At 49.2% G+C, this 12,442-nt stretch overlaps 1 protein-coding gene across 1 annotated transcript in view; it reads right to left on the bottom strand.

Annotated features, from left to right (window-relative positions):
* zfyve1 (zinc finger, FYVE domain containing 1) overlaps positions 1 to 12,442 on the bottom strand; it is an 86,271-nt gene that overhangs the window by 24,655 nt on the left and 49,174 nt on the right. The window lies entirely within an intron of this gene.

Here is a 12,442-nt window from a genome sequence, read left to right as displayed (position 1 = left end):
TGGAAGGTGATAGGTGAAGCATGGTAGGTGGGGAAAGGGGGATGAAGAAAGAAACTGGAAGGTGATAGGTGAAGCATGGTAGGTGGGGGAAGGGGGATGAAGAAAGAAACTGGAAGGTGATAGGTGAAGCATGGTAGGTGGGGAAAGGGGGAAGAAGAAAGAAACTGGAAGCTGATAGGTGAAGTTTGATAGGTGGGGGAAGGGGGATGAAGTAAGAAGCTGGAAGGTGATATGTGAAGCATGGTAGGTGGGGGAAGGGGGATGAAGTAAGAAGCTGGAAGGTGATAGGTGAAGCATGGTAGTTGGGGAAAGAGGGATGAAGTAAGAAGCTGGAAGGTGATAGGTGAAGCATGGTAGGTGGGGGAAGGGGGATGAAGAAAGAAGCTGGAAGGTGATCGGTGAAGTTTGGTAGGTGGGGAAATGGGGATGAAGAAAGAAACTGGAAGGTGATAGGTGAAGTTTGGTAGGTGGGGAAAGGGGGATGAAGTAAGAAGGTGATAGGTGAAGCATGGTAGTTGGGGAAAGGGGGATGAAGTAAGAAGCTGGAAGGTGATAGGTGAAGCATGGTAGTTGGGGAAAGGGGGATGAAGTAAGAAGCTGGAAGGTGATAGGTGAAGCATGGTAGGTGGGGAAAGGGGGATGAAGTAAGAAACTGGTAGGTGATAGGTGAAGTTTGGTAGGTGGGGAAAGGGGGATGAAGAAAGAAACTGGAAGGTGATAGGTGAAGTTTGGTAGTTGGGGGAAGGGGGATGAAGAAAGAAGCCGGAAGGTGATAGGTGAAGCATGGTAGGTGGGGAAAGGGGGATGAAGTAAGAAACTGGAAGGTGATAGGTGAAGCATGGTAGGTGGGGAAAGGGGGATGAAGTAAGAAACTGGTAGGTGATAGGTGAAGTTTGGTAGGTGGGGAAAGGGGGATGAAGAAAGAAACTGGAAGGTGATAGGTGAAGTTTGGTAGGTGGGGGAAGGGGGATGAAGTAAGAAGCTGGAAGGTGATAGGTGAAGCATGGTAGGTGGGGGAAGGGGATGAAGTAAGAAGCTGGAAGGTGATAGGTGAAGCATGGTAGGTGGGGGAAGGGGGATGAAGTAAGAAGCTGGAAGGTGATAGGTGAAGCATGGTAGGTGGGGAAAGGGGGATGAAGTAAGAAGCTGGAAGGTGATAGGTGAAGCATGGTAGGTGGGGGAAGGGGGATGAAGAAAGAAGCTGGAAGGTGATAGGTGAAGCATGGTAGGTGGGGAAAGGGGGATGAAGAAAGAAACTGGAAGGTGATAGGTGAAGCATGGTAGGTGGGGGAAGGGGGATGAAGAAAGAAACTGGAAGGTGATAGGTGAAGCATGGTAGGTGGGGGAAGGGGGATGAAGTAAGAAGCTGGAAGGTGATAGGTGAAGCATGGTAGGTGGGGAAAGGGGGATGAAGAAAGAAGCTGGAAGGTGATAGGTGAAGCATGGTAGGTGGGGGAAGGGGGATGAAGAAAGAAACTGGAAGGTGATAGGTGAAGTTTGGTAGGTGGGGAAAGGGGGATGAAGAAAGAAGCTGGAAGGTGATAGGTGAAGTTTGGTAGGTGGGGAAAGGGGGATGAAGTAAGAAGCTGGAAGGTGATAGGTGAAGTTTGGTAGGTGGGGAAAGGGGGATGAAGTAAGAAGCTGGAAGGTGATAGGTGAAGTTTGGTAGGTGGGGAAAGGGGGATGAAGTAAGAAGCTGGAAGGTGATAGGTGAAGCATGGTAGGTGGGGAAAGGGGGATGAAGTAAGAAACTGGAAGGTGATAGGTGAAGCATGGTAGGTGGGGAAAGGGGGATGAAGTAAGAAACTGGTAGGTGATAGGTGAAGTTTGGTAGGTGGGGAAAGGGGGATGAAGTAAGAAGCTGGAAGGTGATAGGTGAAGTTTGGTAGGTGGGGAAAGGGGGATGAAGTAAGAAGCTGGAAGGTGATAGGTGAAGCATGGTAGGTGGGGAAAGGGGGATGAAGAAAGAAACTGGAAGGTGATAGGTGAAGTTTGGTAGGTGGGGAAAGGGGGATGAAGAAAGAAACTGGAAGGTGATAGGTGAAGTTTGGTAGGTGGGGAAAGGGGGATGAAGTAAGAAGCTGGAAGGTGATAGGTGAAGTTTGGTAGGTGGGGAAAGGGGGATGAAGTAAGAAGCTGGAAGGTGATAGGTGAAGCATGGTAGGTGGGGAAAGGGGGATGAAGAAAGAAACTGGAAGGTGATAGGTGAAGTTTGGTAGGTGGGGAAAGGGGGATGAAGTAAGAAACTGGTAGGTGACAGGTGAAGTTTGGTAGGTGGGGAAAGGGGGATGAAGTAAGAAGGTGATAGGTGAAGCATGGTAGGTGGGGAAAGGGGGATGAAGTAAGAAACTGGTAGGTGATAGGTGAAGTTTGGTAGGTGGGGAAAGGGGGATGAAGAAAGAAACTGGAAGGTGATAGGTGAAGTTTGGTAGGTGGGGAAAGGGGGATGAAGTAAGAAGCTGGAAGGTGATAGGTGAAGCATGGTAGGTGGGGAAAGGGGGATGAAGAAAGAAACTGGAAGGTGATAGGTGAAGTTTGGTAGGTGGGGAAAGGGGGATGAAGTAAGAAGCTGGAAGGTGATAGGTGAAGTTTGGTAGGTGGGGAAAGGGGGATGAAGTAAGAAGCTGGAAGGTGATAGGTGAAGCATGGTAGGTGGGGAAAGGAGGATGAAGAAAGAAACTGGAAGGTGATAGGTGAAGTTTGGTAGGTGGGGGAAGGGGGATGAAGTAAGAAACTGGAAGGTGATAGGTGAAGTTTGGTAGGTGGGGAACGGGGGATGAAGAAAGAAACTGGAAGGTGATAGGTGAAGTTTGGTAGGTGGGGGAAGGGGGATGAAGTAAGAAACTGGAAGGTGATAGGTGAAGTTTGGTAGGTGGGGAACGGGGGATGAAGAAAGAAACTGGAAGGTGATAGGTGAAGTTTGGTAGGTGGGGAAAGGGGGATGAAGTAAGAAGGTGATAGGTGAAGCATGGTAGGTGGGGAAAGGGGGATGAAGTAAGAAACTGGTAGGTGATAGGTGAAGTTTGGTAGGTGGGGAAAGGGGGATGAAGAAAGAAACTGGAAGGTGATAGGTGAAGCATGGTAGGTGGGGAAAGGGGGATGAAGAAAGAAACTGGAAGGTGATAGGTGAAGTTTGGTAGGTGGGGGAAGGGGGATGAAGAAAGAAGCTGGAAGGTGATAGGTGAAGCATGGTAGGTGGGGGAAGGGGGATGAATTAAGAAACTGGAAGGTGATAGGTGAAGCATGGTAGGTGGGGGAAGGGGGATGAAGTAAGAAACTGGAAGGTGATAGGTGAAGCATGGTAGGTGGGGGAAGGGGGATGAAGAAAGAAGCTGGAAGGTGATAGGTGAAGCATGGTAGGTGGGGGAAGGGGGATGAAGAAAGAAACTGGAAGGTGATAGGTGAAGTTTGGTAGTTGGGGAAAGGGGGATGAAGTAAGAAACTGGAAGGTGATAGGTGAAGCTTGGTAGGTGCTGGAAGGGGGATGAAATAAGAAGCTGGAAGGTGATAGGTGAAGTTTGGTAGGTGGGGAAAGGGGGATGAAGAAAGAAACTGGAAGGTGATAGGTGAAGTTTGGTAGGTGGGGGAAGGGGGATGAAGAAAGAAGCTGGAAGGTGATAGGTGAAGCATGGTAGGTGGGGGAAGGGGGATGAAGTAAGAAGCTGGAAGGTGATAGGTGAAGTTTGGTAGGTGGGGGAAGGGGGATGAAGTAAGAAGCTGGAAGGTGATAGGTGAAGTTTGGTAGGTGGGGGAAGGGGGATGAAGAAAGAAGCTGGAAGGTGATAGGTGAAGTTTGGTAGGTGGGGGAAGGGGGATGAAGTAAGAAGCTGGAAGGTGATAGGTGAAGCATGGTAGGTGGGGAAAGGGGGATGAAGAAAGAAACTGGAAGGTGATAGGTGAAGTTTGGTAGGTGGGGAAAGGGGGATGAAGAAAGAAACTGGAAGGTGATAGGTGAAGCATGGTAGGTGGGGAAAGGGGGATGAAGAAAGAAACTGGAAGGTGATAGGTGAAGTTTGGTAGGTGGGGAAAGGGTGATGAAGAAAGAAACTTGAAGGTGATAGTTGAAGTTTGGTAGGTGGGGAAAGGGGGATGAAGTAAGAAGCTGGAAGGTGATAGGTGAAGTTTGGTAGGTGGGGAAAGGGGGATGAAGTAAGAAGCTGGAAGGTGATAGGTGAAGCATGGTAGGTGGGGAAAGGGGGATGAAGAAAGAAACTGGAAGGTGATAGGTGAAGTTCGGTAGGTGGGGAAAGGGGGATGAAGAAAGAAACTGGAAGGTGATAGGTGAAGCATGGTTGGTGGGGAAAGGCGGATGAAGTAAGAAGCTGGAAGGTGATAGGTGAAGCATGGTAGGTGGGGAAAGGGGGATGAAGAAAGAAGCTGGAAGGTGATAGGTGAAGCATGGTAGGTGGGGAAAGGGGGATGAAGAAAGAAACTGGAAGGTGATAGGTGAAGTTTGGTAGGTGGGGAAAGGGGGATGAAGTAAGAAGATGATAGGTGAAGCATGGTAGGTGGGGAAAGGGGGATGAAGTAAGAAACTGGTAGGTGATAGGTGAAGTTTGGTAGGTGGGGAAAGGGGGATGAAGTAAGAAGATGATAGGTGAAGCATGGTAGGTGGGGAAAGGGGGATGAAGTAAGAAGCTGGAAGGTGATAGGTGAAGCATGGTAGGTGGGGAAAGGGGGATGAAGAAAGAAACTGGAAGGTGATAGGTGAAGTTTGGTAGGTGGGGAAAGGGGGATGAAGTAAGAAGATGATAGGTGAAGCATGGTAGGTGGGGAAAGGGTGATGAAGTAAGAAACTGGTAGGTGATAGGTGAAGTCTGGTAGGTGGGGAAAGGGGGATGAAGAAAGAAACTGGAAGGTGATAGGTGAAGTTTGGTAGGTGGGGAAAGGGGGATGAAGTAAGAAGCTGGAAGGTGATAGGTGAAGTTTGGTAGGTGGGGAAAGGGGGATGAAGTAAGAAGCTGGAAGGTGATAGGTGAAGCATGGTAGGTGGGGAAAGGGGGATGAAGAAAGAAACTGGAAGGTGATAGGTGAAGTTTGGTAGGTGGGGAAAGGGGGATGAAGAAAGAAACTGGAAGGTGATAGGTGAAGTTTGGTAGGTGGGGAAAGGGGGATGAAGAAAGAAACTGGAAGGTGATAGGTGAAGTTTGGTAGGTGGGGAAAGGGGGATGAAGTAAGAAGCTGGAAGGTGATAGGTGAAGCATGGTAGGTGGGGAAAGGGGGATGAAGAAAGAAACTGGAAGGTGATAGGTGAAGTTTGGTAGGTGGGGAAAGGGGGATGAAGAAAGAAACTGGAAGGTGATAGGTGAAGTTTGGTAGGTGGGGAAAGGGGGATGAAGTAAGAAGGTGATAGGTGAAGCATGGTAGGTGGGGAAAGGGGGATGAAGTAAGAAACTGGTAGGTGATAGGTGAAGTTTGGTAGGTGGGGAAAGGGGGATGAAGAAAGAAACTGGAAGGTGATAGGTGAAGTTTGGTAGGTGGGGGAAGGGGGATGAAGAAAGAAGCTGGAAGGTGATAGGTGAAGCATGGTATGTGGGGGAAGGGGGATGAAGTAAGAAACTGGAAGGTGATAGGTGAAGCATGGTAGGTGGGGGAAGGGGGATGAAGAAAGAAGCTGGAAGGTGATAGGTGAAGCATGGTAGGTGGGGGAAGGGGGATGAAGAAAGAAACTGGAAGGTGATAGGTGAAGTTTGGTAGTTGGGGAAAGGGGGATGAAGAAAGAAACTGGAAGGTGATAGGTGAAGCATGGTAGGTGGGGGAAGGGGGATGAAGTAAGAAACTGGTAGGTGATAGGTGAAGTTTGTTAGGTGGGGAAAGGGGGATGAAGAAAGAAACCGGAAGGTGATAGGTGAAGTTTGGTAGTTGGGGGAAGGGGGATGAAGAAAGAAGCCGGAAGGTGATAGGTGAAGCATGGTAGGTGGGGAAAGGGGGATGAAGTAAGAAACTGGAAGGTGATAGGTGAAGCATGGTAGGTGGGGGAAGGGGGATGAAGAAAGAAGCTGGAAGGTGATAGGTGAAGCATGGTAGGTGGGGGAAGGGGGATGAAGTAAGAAACTGGAAGGTGATAGGTGAAGCATGGTAGGTGGGGAAAGGGGGATGAAGAAAGAAACTGGAAGGTGATAGGTGAAGTTTGGTAGTTGGGGAAAGGGGGATGAAGTAAGAAACTGGAAGGTGATAGGTGAAGCTTGGTAGGTGGTGGAAGGGGGATGAAGTAAGAAGCTGGAAGGTGATAGGTGAAGTTTGGTAGGTGGGGAAAGGGGGATGAAGAAAGAAACTGGAAGGTGATAGGTGAAGTTTGGTAGGTGGGGGAAGGGGGATGAAGAAAGAAGCTGGAAGGTGATAGGTGAAGCTTGGTAGGTGTGGAAAGGGGGATGAAGTAAGAAGCTGGAAGGTGATAGGTGAAGTTTGGTAGGTGGGGGAAGGGGGATGAAGTAAGAAGCTGGAAGGTGATAGGTGAAGTTTGGTAAGTGGGGAAAGGGGGATGAAGAAAGAAACTGGAAGGTGATAGGTGAAGTTTGGTAGGTGGGGGAAGGGGGATGAAGAAAGAAGCTGGAAGGTGATAGGTGAAGTTTGGTAGGTGGGGGTAGGGGGATGAAGTAAGAAGCTGGAAGGTGATAGGTGAAGCATGGTAGGTGGGGAAAGGGGGATGAAGTAAGAAACTGGTAGTTGATAGGTGAAGTTTGGTAGGTGGGGAAAGGGGGATGAAGAAAGAAACTGGAAGGTGATAGGTGAAGTTTGCTAGGTGGGGAAAGGGGGATGAAGAAAGAAGCTGGAAGGTGATAGGTGAAGCATGGTAGGTGGGGAAAGGGGGATGAAGTAAGAAGCTGGAAGGTGATAGGTGAAGCATGGTAGTTGGGGAAAGGGGGATGAAGTAAGAAGCTGGAAGGTGATAGGTGAAGCATGGTAGGTGGGGGAAGGGGGATGAAGTAAGAAACTGGAAGGTGATAGGTGAAGTTTGGTAGTTGGGGAAAGGGGGATGAAGAAAGAAACTGGAAGGTGATAGGTGAAGTTTGGTAGGTGGGGGAAGGGGGATGAAGTAAGAAGCTGGAAGGTGATAGGTGAAGCATAGTAGGTGGGGGAAGGGGGATGAAGAAAGAAAATGGAAGGTGATAGGTGAAGCATGGTAGGTGGGGGAAGGGGGATGAAGAAAGAAACTGGAAGGTGATAGGTGAAGTTTGGTAGGTGGGGAAAGGGGGATGAAGAAAGAAGCTGGAAGGTGATAGGTGAAGCATGGTAGGTGGGGAAAGGGGGATGAAGAAAGAAACTGGAAGGTGATAGGTGAAGTTTGGTAGGTGGGGAAAGGGGGATGAAGAAAGAAACTGGAAGGTGATAGGTGAAGTTTGGTAGGTGGGGAAAGGGGGATGAAGTAAGAAGCTGGAAGGTGATAGGTGAAGTTTGGTAGGTGGGGAAAGGGGGATGAAGTAAGAAGCTGGAAGGTGATAGGTGAAGCATGGTAGTTGGGGAAAGGGGGATGAAGTAAGAAGCTGGAAGGTGATAGGTGAAGCATGGTAGGTGGGGAAAGGGGGATGAAGAAAGAAACTGGAAGGTGATAGGTGAAGTTTGGTAGGTGGGGAAAGGGGGATGAAGAAAGAAACTGGAAGGTGATAGGTGAAGTTTGGTAGGTGGGGAAAGGGGGATGAAGTAAGAAGCTGCAAGGTGATAGGTGAAGTTTGGTAGGTGGGGAAAGGGGGATGAAGTAAGAAGCTGGAAGGTGATAGGTGAAGCATGGTAGGTGGGGAAAGGGGGATGAAGAAAGAAACTGGAAGGTGATAGGTGAAGTTTGGTAGGTGGGGAAAGCGGGATGAAGAAAGAAACTGGAAGGTGATAGGTGAAGTTTGGTAGGTGGGGGAAGGGGGATGAAGAAAGAAGCTGGAAGGTGATAGGTGAAGCATGGTAGGTGGGGGAAGGGGGATGAAGTAAGAAGCTGGAAGGTGATAGGTGAAGTTTGGTAGGTGGAGGAAGGGGATGAAGTAAGAAGCTGGAAGGTGATAGGTGAAGTTTGGTAGGTGGGGGAAGGGGGATGAAGTAAGAAGCTGGAAGGTGATAGGTGAAGCTTGGTAGGTGGGGAAAGGGGGATGAAGTAAGAATCTGGAAGGTGATAGGTGAAGTTTGGTAGGTGGGGGAAGGGGGATGAAGTAAGAAGCTGGAAGGTGATAGGTGAAGTTTGGTAAGTGGGGAAAGGGGGATGAAGAAAGAAACTGGAAGGTATAGGTGAAGTTTGGTAGGTTGGGGAAGGGGGATGAAGAAAGAAGCTGGAAGGTGATAGGTGAAGTTTGGTAGGTGGGGAAAGGGGGATGAAGTAAGAAGCTGGAAGGTGATAGGTGAAGCATGGTAGTTGGGGAAAGGGGGATGAAGTAAGAAGCTGGAAGGTGATAGGTGAAGCATGGTAGGTGGGGAAAGGGGGATGAAGAAAGAAACTGGAAGGTGATAGGTGAAGCATGGTAGGTGGGGGAAGGGGGATGAAGTAAGAAGCTGGAAGGTGATAGGTGAAGCATGGTAGTTGGGGAAAGGGGGATGAAGTAAGAAGCTGGAAGGTGATAGGTGAAGCATGGTAGGTGGGGAAAGGGGGATGAAGAAAGAAACTGGAAGGTGATAGGTGAAGCATGGTAGGTGGGGGAAGGGGGATGAAGAAAGAAACTGGAAGGTGATAGGTGAAGCATGGTAGGTGGGGAAAGGGGGAAGAAGAAAGAAACTGGAAGCTGATAGGTGAAGTTTGATAGGTGGGGGAAGGGGGATGAAGTAAGAAGCTGGAAGGTGATATGTGAAGCATGGTAGGTGGGGGAAGGGGGATGAAGTAAGAAGCTGGAAGGTGATAGGTGAAGCATGGTAGTTGGGGAAAGAGGGATGAAGTAAGAAGCTGGAAGGTGATAGGTGAAGCATGGTAGGTGGGGGAAGGGGGATGAAGAAAGAAGCTGGAAGGTGATCGGTGAAGTTTGGTAGGTGGGGAAATGGGGATGAAGAAAGAAACTGGAAGGTGATAGGTGAAGTTTGGTAGGTGGGGAAAGGGGGATGAAGTAAGAAGGTGATAGGTGAAGCATGGTAGTTGGGGAAAGGGGGATGAAGTAAGAAGCTGGAAGGTGATAGGTGAAGCATGGTAGTTGGGGAAAGGGGGATGAAGTAAGAAGCTGGAAGGTGATAGGTGAAGCATGGTAGGTGGGGAAAGGGGGATGAAGTAAGAAACTGGTAGGTGATAGGTGAAGTTTGGTAGGTGGGGAAAGGGGGATGAAGAAAGAAACTGGAAGGTGATAGGTGAAGTTTGGTAGTTGGGGGAAGGGGGATGAAGAAAGAAGCCGGAAGGTGATAGGTGAAGCATGGTAGGTGGGGAAAGGGGGATGAAGTAAGAAACTGGAAGGTGATAGGTGAAGCATGGTAGGTGGGGGAAGGGGGATGAAGAAAGAAGCTGGAAGGTGATAGGTGAAGCATGGTAGGTGGGGGAAGGGGGATGAAGTAAGAAACTGGAAGGTGATAGGTGAAGCATGGTAGGTGGGGAAAGGGGGATGAAGAAAGAAACTGGAAGGTGATAGGTGAAGTTTGGTAGTTGGGGAAAGGGGGATGAAGTAAGAAGCTGGAAGGTGATAGGTGAAGTTTGGTAGGTGGGGGAAGGGGGATGAAGTAAGAAGCTGGAAGGTGATAGGTGAAGTTTGGTAAGTGGGGAAAGGGGGATGAAGAAAGAAACTGGAAGGTGATAGGTGAAGTTTGGTAGGTGGGGTAAGGGGGATGAAGAAAGAAGCTGGAAGGTGATAGGTGAAGTTTGGTAGGTGGGGGTAGGGGGATGAAGTAAGAAGCTGGAAGGTGATAGGTGAAGCATGGTAGGTGGGGAAAGGGGGATGAAGTAAGAAACTGGTAGTTGATAGGTGAAGTTTGGTAGGTGGGGAAAGGGGGATGAAGAAAGAAACTGGAAGGTGATAGGTGAAGTTTGCTAGGTGGGGAAAGGGGGATGAAGAAAGAAGCTGGAAGGTGATAGGTGAAGCATGGTAGGTGGGGAAAGGGGGATGAAGTAAGAAGCTGGAAGGTGATAGGTGAAGCATGGTAGTTGGGGAAAGGGGGATGAAGTAAGAAGCTGGAAGGTGATAGGTGAAGCATGGTAGTTGGGGAAAGGGGGATGAAGAAAGAAACTGGAAGGTGATAGGTGAAGTTTGGTAGGGGGGGAAGGGGGATGAAGTAAGAAGCTGGAAGGTGATAGGTGAAGCATAGTAGGTGGGGGAAGGGGGATGAAGAAAGAAAATGGAAGGTGATAGGTGAAGCATGGTAGGTGGGGGAAGGGGGATGAAGAAAGAAACTGGAAGGTGATAGGTGAAGTTTGGTAGGTGGGGAAAGGGGGATGAAGTAAGAAACTGGAAGGTGATAGGTGAAGCATGGTAGGTGGGGAAAGGGGGATGAAGAAAGAAACTGGAAGGTGATAGGTGAAGTTTGGTAGGTGGGGAAAGGGGGAGGAAGAAAGAAACTGGAAGGTGATAGGTGAAGTTTGGTAGGTGGGGAAAGGGGGATGAAGTAAGAAGGTGATAGGTGAAGCATGGTAGGTGGGGAAAGGGGGATGAAGAAAGAAACTGGAAGGTGATAGGTGAAGTTTGGTAGGTGGGGAAAGGGGGATGAAGTAAGAAGGTGATAGGTGAAGCATGGTAGTTGGGGAAAGGGGGATGAAGTAAGAAGCTGGAAGGTGATAGGTGAAGCATAGTAGGTGGGGAAAGGGGGATGAAGAAAGAAACTGGAAGGTGATAGGTGAAGTTTGGTAGGTGGGGAAAGGGGGATGAAGTAAGAAGGTGATAGGTGAAGCATGGTAGGTGGGGAAAGGGGGATGAAGTAAGAAACTGGTAGGTGATAGGTGAAGTTTGGTAGGTGGGGAAAGGGGGATGAAGAAAGAAACTGGAAGGTGATAGGTGAAGTTTGGTAGGTGGGGAAAGGGGGATGAAGTAAGAAGCTGGAAGGTGATAGGTGAAGTTTGGTAGGTGGGGAAAGGGGGATGAAGTAAGAAGCTGGAAGGTGATAGGTGAAGCATGGTAGGTGGGGAAAGGGGGATGAAGAAAGAAACTGGAAGGTGATAGGTGAAGTTTGGTAGGTGGGGGAAGGGGGATGAAGAAAGAAGCTGGAAGGTGATAGGTGAAGCATGGTAGTTGGGGAAAGGGGGATGAAGTAAGAAGCTGGAAGGTGATAGGTGAAGCATGGTAGGTGGGGGAAGGGGGATGAAGAAAGAAGCTGGAAGGTGATAGGTGAAGCATGGTAGGTGGGGGAAGGGGGATGAAGTAAGAAACTGGAAGGTGATAGGTGAAGCATGGTAGGTGGGGAAAGGGGGATGAAGAACGAAACTGGAAGGTGATAGGTGAAGTTTGGTAGTTGGGGAAAGGGGGATGAAGTAAGAAACTGGAAGGTGATAGGTGAAGCTTGGTAGGTGGTGGAAGGGGGATGAAGTAAGAAGCTGGAAGGTGATAGGTGAAGTTTGGTAGGTGGGGAAAGGGGGATGAAGTAAGAAGCTGGAAGGTGATAGGTGAAGTTTGGTAGGTGGGGAAAGGGGGATGAAGTAAGAAGCTGGAAGGTGATAGGTGAAGCATGTTAGGTGGGGAAAGGGGGATGAAGAAAGAAACTGGAAGGTGATAGGTGAAGTTTGGTAGGTGGGGGAAGGGGGATGAAGAAAGAAGCTGGAAGGTGATAGGTGAAGCATGGTAGTTGGGGAAAGGGGGATGAAGTAAGAAGCTGGAAGGTGATAGGTGAAGCATGGTAGGTGGGGGAAGGGGGATGAAGAAAGAAGCTGGAAGGTGATAGGTGAAGCATGGTAGGTGGGGGAAGGGGGATGAAGTAAGAAACTGGAAGGTGATAGGTGAAGCATGGTAGGTGGGGAAAGGGGGATGAAGAAAGAAACTGGAAGGTGATAGGTGAAGTTTGGTAGTTGGGGAAAGGGGGATGAAGTAAGAAACTGGAAGGTGATAGGTGAAGCTTGGTAGGTGGTGGAAGGGGGATGAAGTAAGAAGCTGGAAGGTGATAGGTGAAGTTTGGTAGGTGGGGAAAGGGGGATGAAGAAAGAAACTGGAAGGTGATAGGTGAAGTTTGGTAGGTGGGGGAAGGGGGATGAAGAAAGAAGCTGGAAGGTGATAGGTGAAGCTTGGTAGGTGGGGAAAGGGGGATGAAGTAAGAAGCTGGAAGGTGATAGGTGAAGTTTGGTAGGTGGGGGAAGGGGGATGAAGTAAGAAGCTGGAAGGTGATAGGTGAAGTTTGGTAAGTGGGGAAAGGGGGATGAAGAAAGAAACTGGAAGGTGATAGGTGAAGTTTGGTAGGTGGGGGAAGGGGGATGAAGAAAGAAGCTGGAAGGTGATAGGTGAAGTTTGGTAGGTGGGGGTAGGGGGATGAAGTAAGAAGCTGGAAGGTGATAGGTGAAGCTTGGTAGGTGGGGAAAGGGGGATGAAGTAAGAAGCTGGAAGGTGATAGGTGAAGTTTGGTAGGTGGGGGAAGG

The sequence above is a fragment of the Hemitrygon akajei genome, chromosome 3 (genome assembly GCF_048418815.1).
Source record: "Hemitrygon akajei chromosome 3, sHemAka1.3, whole genome shotgun sequence".
Lineage (NCBI taxonomy): Eukaryota > Metazoa > Chordata > Chondrichthyes > Myliobatiformes > Dasyatidae > Hemitrygon > Hemitrygon akajei.
This window is presented reverse-complemented; position numbering and strand designations above follow the sequence as displayed.